Source organism: Callorhinchus milii, unplaced genomic scaffold (assembly GCF_018977255.1).
Source record: "Callorhinchus milii isolate IMCB2004 unplaced genomic scaffold, IMCB_Cmil_1.0 Scaffold8, whole genome shotgun sequence".
NCBI classification, from domain to species: Eukaryota; Metazoa; Chordata; class Chondrichthyes; order Chimaeriformes; family Callorhinchidae; genus Callorhinchus; species Callorhinchus milii.
In genome coordinates this window covers 16,080,477-16,094,092 of record NW_024704749.1, presented here as the reverse complement: position 1 = coordinate 16,094,092, position 13,616 = coordinate 16,080,477, and positions in this window count along the sequence as shown.

Genomic DNA, 13,616 nt, shown 5'->3' with positions numbered 1-13,616 from the left:
GGTGGGTGATGTCACGCACCTGGAGGGAGGCCGCCACCACATACCTGATACAACTCGGGCTCCGATCGCAGTGGAAGCAGGAACGTGGCGCGACGTTACACCCGGGTCCCGCGTCTGTTCAGGCGAACGTTAAGGATTCCACGGCCACTGCTCGGACAGAGAGGGGACTTTCTGCCGGTATCCTGGCCGGCGATACACCTGGATAACCAAAACAAAATTAGTCGCTTCACTCCGTGTCTGTCCGGGCGACGTTGCTGTGACCGACGTTGGTTGCCATGTCTGCACCTACGAAACCCACAGTCGCTCTACTTTGCATTTTGTATATTCTGTGAAGCCTTTGAGACATCCTCCTGATGTGAAATGTGCTGTGGCAAATATAAGGATGTATTATTATTATTATTATTATTATTATTATTTCCAATGCACGTTTTATGGAAATTTAAAGCGTCAGAGTGACTCTTCCCAAGTCTAGGTGAGAGCTCAATGAAACAAACACAAGGCTAGCACAGTTCAAAGTCAAGAGATATAATTTATGTGCTTCAATTGCTGATCCCATCGATCGCTAACTTCTAAAGAACCCGTGGGTTGACCACACAATCCATACATTCTTTAAATTGATATACAACTGCAAAACATACATTCATACCTTCCCTTCTCCCTCATCTCTTCCTCTTTCATTCTCACCATGAGCTCCTCGTGGATGAAGGGGAAGAATTAACTCCTCAGCCTCAATGAGTTTCCGCTTTTCCACCACCAGTTGCCTTTCTTGGGGTTTTATTACCAGCACTCAGATATTTAATTATAAATAATAATAATAATCCTTGCATTTGACACAGTGCCTTATCATAACATTCAGACGTCTCAATGTTCCTGAAGCTATGGAACTCCCTCCCTTAATCCTTTCGCCTTCCCCCCCCTTTCCCCATTTTCAGGTTGCGCCTGAAGTCCTTCTTTTTCGACCTTGCCAATGGTACCTTCCACCCCACCCCCCGCCTACTGGCTCAGCATCGGGCTGTACCATTGTTAAGCACTCTGGGATGCTGCCCAGCATGGAGGGCGCTATAAAAATGCAAGTTGTTGTAGTGAGGGTGATCCTAATATTCTTTTTGGCCAAGGTGGTTATCTCAGTAATTAGAGCGTGTATGAATTGTATGTTTGCTTGGCACTCTTCGAGATAGTTGCACTGTTTCATGTCTTCCAAGAGCATCCTCTGACCACTGCTGGATGCAGTAACTCTCCTTGCTATTTCTTTCCAAGCTTCTTTTCACAAGTTGGGTTTCTACAATGTGACAAGCAATGTTGAAGAGATACCATCTCGGCTCTTTGTCTGGTTTCACAGTCTGTCATTGTACATAACACCCTTTCCAATGAGTTCTGCTGTTGGTTCTGATTCTGTATCCAACTTTGTGGGACATTCAACGTGAATGGTAATAATAATCATAACAATAATAATCCTTGCATTTGATATAGCGCCTTATCACGTCTTTGAGACATCTCAAAGCGCTTCACAAAATATACTGTAAAGTGAATCGACTGTATATTTTGTGGGCGAAACGTGTGATTTTGTAATCCTCCCAGTTGATATAGCATCTATAATATATATAAAATAGACGTTATATCAAATGTAAGGAAACGTTTCTTCTCAAAGTTTCTGTAAACTGCAGTGACTGTACTTGTAGGCAAACAAAACAGCCTATTTGTGTGTGGAGCATTGTCCCATAAACAGCTGTTGAAGTGGCTTCTGAGGCCAGAAGAGGGCAGGCCAGCACAATACAACGTAAGGCAGTGCAAGGCAGATAGGCTCTGTGACTTGCAGGATCGAATTGAATGTCAGTAAGACAGCAGACTCAAAAGAAGCCAAAACCTCAAAGAGTTTGAGGAGGGTGAGTATTGAGAGCGATTCAAGGTTTGCGACTCATCTCACTTACCCCCGTTTACACCCTCTGGATTTTTATCAGGATATTCCATTCCAATGATAATCCAATAATAATCCTTGCATTTGGTATATCACCGCATCACATCGTTGAGACATCCCAAAGTGTTTTACAGGATTCTACCGTGAATTGAAGGGTAGTGTATATTTGTAGGTAATGAATTTACTTATGATGAATTTCCTTTCCCAAGATGGTGTTACTTCAACCTATAGTCAATGTAACTATTGTATATATAAAGTTGTGCATAAACAGGACTGTATGCAAAGTGGTAAATTGCCAATAGGGGTCAATCTTGTAACTCAATTGGTATTTTAGTCAAATCTATGAAAATGGAACAAATTAATGTCTGTATAGAGATGCTGTCTAAATAGGAAAAAAAAACCTTGAGCATTCTTGCCTGAAGGCAATTTTCACAGGTTCCAAAACAACATAGCTTACATAGTCGAAAGATATGACTGGTCTTGTCTGCTTTGACAGATATTTTTTAGACTTTAATGAAAAATGAATCTGATGGAATTTCAGCTGAGGTTTCAGGATAATGTATTATTGGCAATTATCTGCCTTGAAAAAACGCCAGTATAATCGATCCCTTTAAACATCCACATGCTCAAAGGAGGGTCTGAAGGAGGCAGAGAAACCGAACAGCTTGGTATTCATTCTCATTAGCATTGTGTACTGAACTATGACTCCATGATTTCAATAGTGTCGTGTGGTATTGGGTTGAGAATTTAGCAAATACCTTTTGAATAAGACACTAAAATGCCCAGATGAGTGAGCTGAGGAGATTGTCTCAATTGCTCTTGACTCACTTATCCATGCTGATTTGGACTTTTAACACAGATCCTGTCCTAGGATTCGTACCCATTGACTTAAAACAGGAGTTACTAATTGAGTAGGTTTATCAAGAGGTTCATCATCGCTCTTCATCAGATGAGCAACGCTGCAGACATGAGATGTGAGGTGAAACACCAAACCGGTGGAGCATTTAGGATGCAACAATGAAACAACGAAAATAAAGTGATTGGAGTTTCTTTTCCAGTCTAGGCCAGGCCGATGGAAAAGGTGGAAACACCTATACTCGAGTCAGAGTAAGGCAAAACTCACAGAAACGAACAAAATTCTCAAAACCTGCCTCTTTGATCGTGCTGTGGGTCATCTTTCCCCTACCCACTCCCCTCGGCTCCCACCCCCAGCTCAGGTGCCCATCCAGCACTTTGAGATGTCCCTCTCGATGTGAAAGATACTGTGTAAATGTAAAATTGCATTGTATAAAATTCCCATGTAATTCACACGATCTGTGAACAAAAACAAAACAATAATAAATTGATCATTTTCAATCCATGACTGTTTGTGGGACGCTGCTGTGCGCAATTGGCTGCTGCATTTCGCCCACAAATATACAGTCAATTCACTTTACAGCATATTCTGTGAAGTGCTTTGAGACGTCGAGAAAACGTGAAAAGCACTATATCAAATGCAAGGATTATTATTATTATTATGAATGTCACATTGTTATAATGTGGGACTGTGGAGTCCTGTAGCTCAGTGGTTAGAGCACTCGCTTTGTAAGTGAGAGACCTGGGTTCAATTCCAGACAGGGCGAAACCTTGGGCAAGTTTCCTTACTCCACACAGACCCTAATAATAATCCCTCCAAAACCCAAAACAATAATAAATTGGTCATTTTCAATCTACGACTGTTTGTGGGACATTGCTGTGCGCAATTGGCTGCCGCGTTCGCCCACAGATATACAGTCAATTCACTTTACAGTGTGTTCTGTGAAGCGCTTTGGGACGTCCTCCCGACGTGAAAAGCGCTATATCAAATGCAAGGATTATTATTATTATTATGAATGTCACATTGTTATAATGAAATTACCAACTGCAGGGAAAGTCTGAGTGCTAATCTTGTATTGTTTTTAGTCCTTAATTGAAATGTTCCTTTGTCATCAAATGGGGTGGCGCCTCCAGTAAATAAAGCCAATTATCTGCGAAGGCACCAACTGAATTTATGATACACTTGTTGAACAGTTTTAAATCCTATAACTTTCTGCAACAGGAAACGTTTCCAAGTCTGCAGTGCGTTCTCACAAAGTATGCAGTCAATTTCAGGTTGGACTCAGAACACAGAAGCTGAATTTACAGAGAATGCAACACCTTGATCAGATTAGTCTGAATCAAAGAGCAAGAATGCAGCGCTTTTAAGAAAGGCTGTCTCAGAGCTGTAACCAAAGCCAACCTGAACCTGTTGCTTTCTCTTGCTCACCAAACTGTTGCTCGGCATCATTAACCTAACTGATAATGTGGGTTAAATGTGTTTGTGGCAAATGATATCTGACTACAAGAGGTTCTTGTTCAACCAAGCTAGTCTCAACACCTCACTAGGCTTCAATGCTACATCACTGTATTGGAATCCTTGACATTTCAGGATTTTCTCCTACTTAAACATACCGATTTATTCATTTCGGTGCGATGACCATTTCGATCTGTGGTGTAAAATCATAAGGTATGTACAATTGAGCCCGGGTTTTTTTTACTTAACCACGGAAGAAAAATAACCTTGGCTTGACATCATTGGAGTTGACATCAATGCTCCCTATAACAGATGGCATCTAAAGTGGACCTTGACTTTACAGAAATGGAATTCACTGTGTGTTGGTATGACTGTTGTGGTATTGATGGAATATGTGGATGAATCAGAGTGATGTGTAAAAAAAACACACTTCACCAAAATGGAAGTCTGTTTTGTGAATACTCTGAACATATGGACAGCAATGAAACATTTAATAAAGAACAGTGACGTGCACGTGAAATGTGCAGCATAAAAGGATTTTAATCATCTAACCACAGAGCTAATATAATAAACAGTGTGGCGAGCGCAGGAAATATTGGGCAAAATCAAAACATCTGAGTGAGGTTCAACTAGAAGGTGTGATATGGGTAAAGAGGGAACAGTAAACAGGGCAAGATGTCATTATTGATTTGGACACCCAACTAGGATGGAGTACATTTCCGGTGGTGGATTATTATTGTTGTTAATCTTTTCTTGAAGTATAAATCGCAAAGAAGGCATTGTGGATTTTTTAATAGTAATAATAATCCTTGCATTCGATATAGTGCCTTATCACATTGCTGAGACGTCTCAAAGTGCTTCACAGCATATATTGTAACGTGAATTGACTGTGTACCTGTATTTTATGGGTGAAACACAGCTGCCAATTGCACACAGCAGTAGGTCCCACAAACAGTTGTGGATTGAGTGACCACATTTATTTTTATTGTGGTATTATTACTGCTGGAAAGCGATCCACCAACTAACAACTGGGTTCCTATTTACTGCTAAGTAAACAGAGGCGAGTGGAGTAAGGAAACTTGCCTAAGATTTCTCCCCACCCAGGAATCGAACCTGGGTCCTCTCGCTTGCGAGTGCTCTAACCACCATGCTCCAGGACTCCACAAATTTTCAGTGGACATTCTCGCACGTGGGCTATAGTAGGTCTGAGAGAACTTGCGAAGTTAGTGCTGTAACCAATACAATGGCCCTGTTGGTCGCATTTAGTACATGTATGTTAATTATCACCCATGATAATTAACACATCACACGTTGCGATTTTCATTCCCAACCCCAGCAAAGATGTAAAAGATTGAAGCAGAGACAGAAGTTCAGAATAGAAGTGGAGAAGAGTGGCAAAACGAACGGATAAATTGTAAACATTTTGCTGTAGCCTCAGATTGAGAATGTTCTTGGATAAACATGAGTGAGACAAAACCACAAACAGAATGGAACATTTTTTATTATTTCCGTGCTTTTGCTTGTTTTGTTGGTCTTCGCGTTTGTGTTTGTGTAAATGAAAATCTGTAAGCGATTTAACTGAAAGGCAGAGTACAGGGAACATCAGAAAGAAAGCAAAAAATCTGGGTTTAAGCTTTGTGTTAAGTGGACTCAGGCTTGCAATGTTTCTTTGCTTGCAAAAACATTTCAGTGTGTCTACTTTTCTAATTTTCTCCCCATTGGCATATACCTCGCCTCCTGCTCCCTTAACTCCTCTTGCGAGAGAGTGCTTTCATGGTTGCTGGTTGCCCTCTGTTTTCCCAGCCCAAGTGGTCATTGCGCAAGTCTGAGTCTTGGCAGTGAGTATTGGGCAGACACTCAATTGTAGAGGGCATCACAGTCGAGGATGATTTCTCCTCACCTTCACCTCACCTCTCCAGATACACACACATACACACAACACAACTGCACTACCAGTAGAAGGTATTGTAGCGTTTTTTGTAGCAGGAAGCCTGACTGTGTTTTGTCTTCCTAACCTTGGGAAGACCAGGGCCAATTTAACCTCCTCGGCGCTTAGACCAGCAAATTCAACATCGACCAGAGTGCAAGCTAGTGAGCAACCGGTCTGTAAACCACAGCCCTATTTAGTGAACCATTAGCCTTTATAACAACAACAATAACTTGCATTTATATACCGCCGTTCACACTGGGTAGCGTCCCGGAGGCGCTTTACTGTTTAATGCCTTGTAAGAAGGCTGATAAGAGTTTGGTGAGGTCAGAATTGGACTTGGCTGTGATTCATTCCCCCCTCCTCCTCCCGCCCGCCTCCGCCAACTCCAGGAGTGGAGGCCGACGTCAGCTGAGATGAGCCAGGAGAGGGCGTCACAGTCGAGGATGATTTCATGGAAGCAACGTTTCACCTTTCTTCTATTTATTGTGCAATTCATGCTTATTACTAGTGCGCTGCATGTTTTGCAATAGATGACATACTGGTGCTTGAGCTAAATCAAATCCACATTTATTTCCCCCCTCCTTTTATTCAATGAGCACCTTTTGCACTCACAGTTGAGTCACAGAACAAGCACGCCAGGGGAACAGCGAGGAAGCCGAAGCGCAATTTGTTACATTACATTAGGACCGATTTCTCTCATTATTTGCAATTATCGCAGATAAATAGTTCAGTCTCAGGCCTTGCTCTCCCTCCCTCCAGTCTGCTCCCAGTATTTTGTAATGTGCTTTTGTTTTGTGTGCCATTATGTACAGACTTAAGCCTCTGGGTACTAAATGTTCTTTTCAGCTTTTCAAATCTGTCACATGATATCTGTGTGAGTTATTGTCATTCCTTAAGGTTCTTGTGATAAATGCTTCAGAATGGCAATCATGGCCAATCATAAAGCATATCCAAACAGGCACAGTACCTCTGCTGTCTACAGCTGTCCCGAGGACATGTGATCAAACTCGCAGTGTAGCATGGGGGTGGCGGGGGGGGGGGGGGGTGGGGGGGTGGGGGTGGGTTGCAATGCCGAGAAGATTGAAGGATTTGCAATTTGACAATTTGTGCATTATCTACACTGGAATAGACCAGCAATAAGAGATAAGAGAGCCACTTCCCCCACCACCACCCCCCCCCCCCCACCCACCCCAAGCCCCACACACACCCCCTGCCCCTACCGGTCAAGATTTACTCTAGTTTCGTACCATTTTAGGCCATCCCCAATTTGCTTAGATCTGCAGCTTGTGGAGGGAAGAGTTGGGAAATCTGATGAATAGAGGAGTTGGTGTACTCAAGCTTGGACATGATAATAGCAAGGATAAAGAGTCCCGGTGGCCTGAGGGTGATTTTGTATTGGCCTCACCAATACCAACTTGGCATAGCCGCACGTTCCAGCTCCAATATCACAGACACAGCTTCCTCAACTTTCACGTGTCAGTTTTCAAAGTTCAACTTGTCCCTTTCCTGCTCTACTGTTTGACTGTAATTTCAACGTAGCTTGTGCTGCTCTGACATAACGGCTCCGACATCTTGCAGACAGCTTGATCCATTGACAAACGCCAGTTCATTTGCTAAAAAGGGCAAACAGTGCAGCAGTCTTACAAATGTCACACCGGAGTTAGCACTGGCACTTACACTAACCATGCAGGGCACAGATAACAACAACAACTTGTGCCCCTCACCTCACGCAAGATAGCGTCTCAGATGCCTCTAATCTGTAGCAGTTGCCAATGTTCGATAAGATTTTACCCCAAGAGAAGACATCACTTCCCATAAAATAAACATTTCACTCGGCATTTCACTCATTTGTTAGGTGAAACGTTTAGGTCTTTCGAAAATGAATCATATCTAGAACATTTAAATGTACTACTGTGGTTTGAGTTGCTAATTCTACACTGTCACACTGCATTCTTTGAATGTTACTGTCAGCAGCCTCTCTGTATTTTGTTACTGTTAGATTGATCATCGGATCTCATTCACAGATGCGCTATTTATATGATACCTCTTGTAATTCACAGAGACTCATGATGGATTGAACAGTTTGTCTTCATAACTGCATTCTTCTCTTTCCGACTATAATGTAATTTGGCAGCAAATGGGAGGACTGTTGCTCCAGAACATTGCATTCCACTCTTTAAGTGAGTTTCCAATGACACTGAGAAATGTGGTAGATATAAATATGGACCTTTGATAGAGTACCACAGAAGAGATTAATATCCAAACTTAAGAGGCAGGGTATTAAAGGTGAAGTGGTAGAATGAATAGGAAAACGGCTGAGAGACAAAGCACAGAGAATCAGTATCAATGGGTATTTCGCAGATTGGCAAGGTATGTCTAGTGCTGTGCAGTAGGATGCGTACTAGGACCATTGCTTTTTGCAATATAAATTAATGACGTACACGTGGATTTAGAAAGGGCTGTGTCCAAGTTTGCTGCTGACTCTAAATTGTAAGAAGGATTGTGTAAGGTGTTAGGAGGACATTGCTAGATTAGACAAATGGTCAGACAAGTAGCACATGCAGCTGAATGCAGGTAAAATAACAACAATTGATATTGCACCTTTCAGGTCAGGAGGACGTCTCAAAGGGCTTCCCAGGATTCACTGCAAAATGTAGTGACTGTATTTTGTAGGCAAACAATAAACGTGACGTACATTTTAGAAAAACAGAATATGGAGAGGAAGTTTAGCTTAAAAGGGCCTAAATGGAGTGGAGGAGCAGAGGGATCTGGAAGTAGAAATGCTTAAATTACTTACAGGTATACAAAGTTATCAATTGCATAGGACGTTAGATAGGTTGCAGTTGGAATGTTGATTTTAGGGTTAGGGTTAGATATAACCCTAATGTCATAATGTCATATAAATGGAGAGAGGAGAGAGGCGCAGATTCACAGCTGGGTATGAGACAATATACACATGGAAAGCTGATAAAATTGATTTATTTCAGAGTCCTATAACGTATTGGTTAGAGCACTCGCTTCGCAAGTGAGAGGACCTGGGTTCGATTCCCAGACGGGGCGAAACATTAGGCAAGTTTCCTTACTCCTCACACCTCTGTTTACCTAGCAGTAAGTAGGAACACAGTTGTTAGTTGATTGGCAGATCACTTTTCCAGGGGTAATGATCCCTTCAAAAATAAATAAATTAATTAAATCATAAAAATAATAATAATTTGGTCACTCAGTCCACGACTATTTGTGGGACACTGCTGTGTGCAATTGGTTGGAAACCGGCTATTCAGCTCACTAGACCATGCTGGTGTTTACAGATTGCATGAGCCTCCACACCTCCTAATCCCCTCTCCCAAACCCGTCTATTTCGTTGTCTCTCACTGTGCGGAGCTCTGAGGGGCTAACCCAGCAGTTGTGTAGGTCAGAGAGTTGTTGGGTTCCACAATATACACATAGGGAAGTAATTGTAACTCACTATCAATGTAATTCAGGAACTACTTGAGGAACTCAAGTCAACCAGTTAAATATTTATCTTCTCAAAACCGACTGGGTGGCCTACTCAAATAGAAGACGATACTAATACTTTTACGACTTGCATGTTTGAATGCAACCCACCAATGGGATGGAAATCTTCGCAACATGGAAAGGTCCTATGGGTTTGAAATAACTTTAAGTAAATCTCAGCCTAGTTCTAATGGACAGACTCCAGTGCGCATTATATGGTACAAATTGGCCATTATATTGCGAGTTTGCTGGTGGAAGCCACAAGATGCACGAATGCAGGAGAGGGAAATATCACACTTTACAGTAAACCCTGACGTGAAATGTAATGCTGTATCAAACGCAAGGATTATTACTATTAGTGCAGTTTGCAAACGCAAACTATTAAAACGTTACATCATTCACAATAACAACAAAATTACATTTGTAAAGTACCTTTTACGTCGGGAGGACGTATCATTAAACACAGGTAAGAACAAAACAAATCACTTTAACATGCTTGAGCAATCCAAATAAGAGAGGGAAAGAATGATATTTTCCAGTGGTGAGAAGGTCATACCCCCCACCCACATACACACACACACACATACACATACTCCATGTCTGTCAAACAAAGCAAGACCCAGAATTAGAGACAGACACTAAGGATATAATTAGCTTTGTGAGTTAATGGGTTTAATTTTTTTCTGGTACAGTATATTGTAAATTGGGATTTACGTGTTTATTTTAAAATTAGTCACTGTGGAAAAGGTGAGCGTATGATCTATGGTCAGAGGAACCGCTGTTGGATAATTATGCTATTTATAGTGATTGTACATTTACAGCTATGTTTGGATGAAGATGCGTTTATCACTTCACTCTTGCTAGCTCTTTAACTCCAAGCACTGTCTCCTGAACCAGCTCCAAGGTGACATGCCTGGCAATGGAATGTCGGAATCAAGCCCACCCTTTGTGGCTGTCTGGATAGTCCAGTTCCTGAGCAGTTCCTGGTGGTTCCGCAGTATTCCAGGCACTTCCCATGACAGCACGGTGAAGCTGGGGACACAGACTCACTGGGGACAAGGATCCTTCCAACTTAGCTCCTGTTAAACCAAAGCCCTAACGGGTAGGGTGGTCCTACCTGGATAAGCAGCGGGAAAGCTTGCCAGACAGTGATATCAATGGCAAGCTATGCAGTTATTAGCTGGTTGGACTCCAGCAGTATCCTAACAGACACTCTGGGGGCCCCAAGCCTTGGCTCTTGCCCACCTGCCCCTAATACTTTCTGGAATTAGGGAAGCAGGATTGAGTCCCACCAGGGAGAGAGTGCACATTCCACTCCAGCAAATATCTCTGGAATTTCCATCTATCGGTGGGATGTATGGAATTCTCAGTGTGGGTTGGATACTCTTAAGCATGGTGATGGGTTCCCTGTGTGTGTCAGACACCTGGCTGACCAAAAAAAACTCTTTGACACAGTGACTCTCAATGTAAACACATTGTAAGAGGGACCTGACCTTTTGATACTGTGCCTTTGGAGCAGGGGGTGGTGGGGGCTGAATAAAAGTCCAGGTTGAACACATAAAATGAACAGGTAATTCCTGTTTTGTGAAATACTGTATGTCCAATCTGTCATTGGATTGTTTAAACTTCAAATAGTGATCTCTCTCTATAGTTTTAGTGGGTCTGTTGGTTTATTTTTGGTATTTGCGAGTTCTTTATGTTGTTGTGTTGTGTTTTCCTGCAGTGTTTTGTCATCTCTACTGGTGTACTGCATGCTGCTGTGTTTTGCAATGTTTGCTTGTGTGCCTAGCACACTTTGTTGTAATTACTAGTGCATTTAGCCACAGTGTCAGGTTATTTTTTGATGTGGATGTGTTAAATAGATTTTGCACATTGCTTTTGTAAACGAAGACTGATCCCTTTTCAAAGTCAGTTATTTTTGGCTGGGGAAACATTAACGCAAATAGATATACATAGAGATATGGAGTAAAGTTGATGGTGTTCCCTTGCATCAATTAAGACGAGAACTGGCTTCCAAAACCCTGTGGCTTTCTGCTTTCAAAACCTGTCTAAAGAACCATCTCTATGATTGCTCCTTCAGACGTTGCCCCCTATGTCTTCTGTCTCTCTCCTTGCTCAGCTCCCACTCAGTATTTGTAAAGCGCTTTGGCACATTCTCCCGACCCGAAAGATATAAGTGCAAATTGATATTATTATTGGCCTGTCTTTAACTCAGTTCACCCTCATAGATGCCATCATTCCTCATACTTAACTCTATTACAGCCAGAATTTCCACTGATTCCAAACTGCTTTTTTTTTAAAAAAACTTGAGCTGCTTATAAATGACTGAGAACCAGCAATATTAATACACAAAATATAATTTCCATTGACTACACTGAGTTTCGAGCCAGCCCTTTGTTTAATATATGAGTTATTTCAAGGTATTGCTGACATGTTTAAGACTCACTGAAAATAAACTTTTGAGAGATTATGGTTAGCCTCATCATTCCTCATCTATTTTATTTATGCAACACTTGGGAGAGAAATTCCACCTGGGTCGAGATTTACTCTATTGATGTAGCACTTCAGTGCATCCAGAATTTGGCAAATTCTTAAACTACAGCCTTAACTTTAAAGCTTTTCAAACTTCTTTTTGAAGCAACTGGAGAAAACCGGCTTCACGGTTAAGACTGAATTCAACAATTTGCCAATTTCTGTACTCTGTAAAATGAATACAATGAAACTATAGGCCCAAGTGGAATTTTTCCCCGACTATTAGTCGTGTTTTGCATGCCAAAATGTGTCCTGTTAAGTGCTTCAAGCATTTTAATTGAAACAATTGTGTTTAACTCAAGCCCATCCATTCTTAAATTCAAGGGGATTCCTTGTACCAACAAGGGTGTGCGCTAGCAATCTTGTACTGTCCATAAACCTTTGTCCACCCAGTACTGATCCTAAACCACTAGCAATGGACATATATCCTATAGCACTAGTTATAAGCAAGAAACTAAAAATATTGGCAAACTACATTACCCAGTTCGTATTTGGTCACATTCATTCAGCTTCATTCAGAACGGCGGAAAACTGATTTCCGAATTGAGACTGAGTTTAAGAATTTTCCACAATTTTGAGCGATGTTAAAATTTTAAGACAAGATTTCCTTACCGGCTGACACTTGGTGGGATTTCAGCCTTCTGTTGCGTGCTAATTATCATCAGTTCTGATCGTTCTGGCAGCCTCAGCTGATTGAACCAGATACCAGTGCTGTGACTCTTCTTGTACTTACCTGACTTGGCCAGAGTGTGTCATCAGGAGATTGAATTAACCTCAACTTAAATTGGGGAATCTAGAAAGCGGAGGTCAGAAAGATATAAGGTTTGGATCGGTTAGTATGTGGGAACTCAGCCCAACACATGAACGTTCCAACTGTATTTTAATCTGTACTGCAGATGAGGGACAAAAAGTGTGGTTGATTGAATGTGTGTAAAAGAAATGAAGGGATCAGCCTGGTTCAATTGGGAGCACTCTCGCTTCTGAGCTAGAAGGTCGTTGATTTAAGTTAGGACATTGAACTCATGTAACCTAAGGTGACACTCCAGTGCAATGTTGCACTGTTGCAGGTGGCATTCTTCTGATGAGACATTAAACTGAGGTCCTGTCTGCCTGTTCAGGTGGGAGATAAAAATCCCATGGTACTGCTTGAAAAGAGAAGCTAGTTTGTCCCAATGTCAAGGCCAATAATTTGCCAAAATAAAACTGGAAATTGGTCATTCACTTCATGGCTGCTTGTGGGACATTGCCGTGCGTACATGGTTTGGCCATTAAAAGTTGTGGAGTCCTGTAGTGTAGTGGTTAGAGCGCTCTCCTGGCAAGCAAGCCAACCCAGGTTCGATTCCTGAGCAGGGCAAAATCTTAGCCAAGTTTCCTTACTCCACATGCCTTTGTTTACCTAGTAATAAGTGGGAACCCATTAGTTGTCAGTTGAT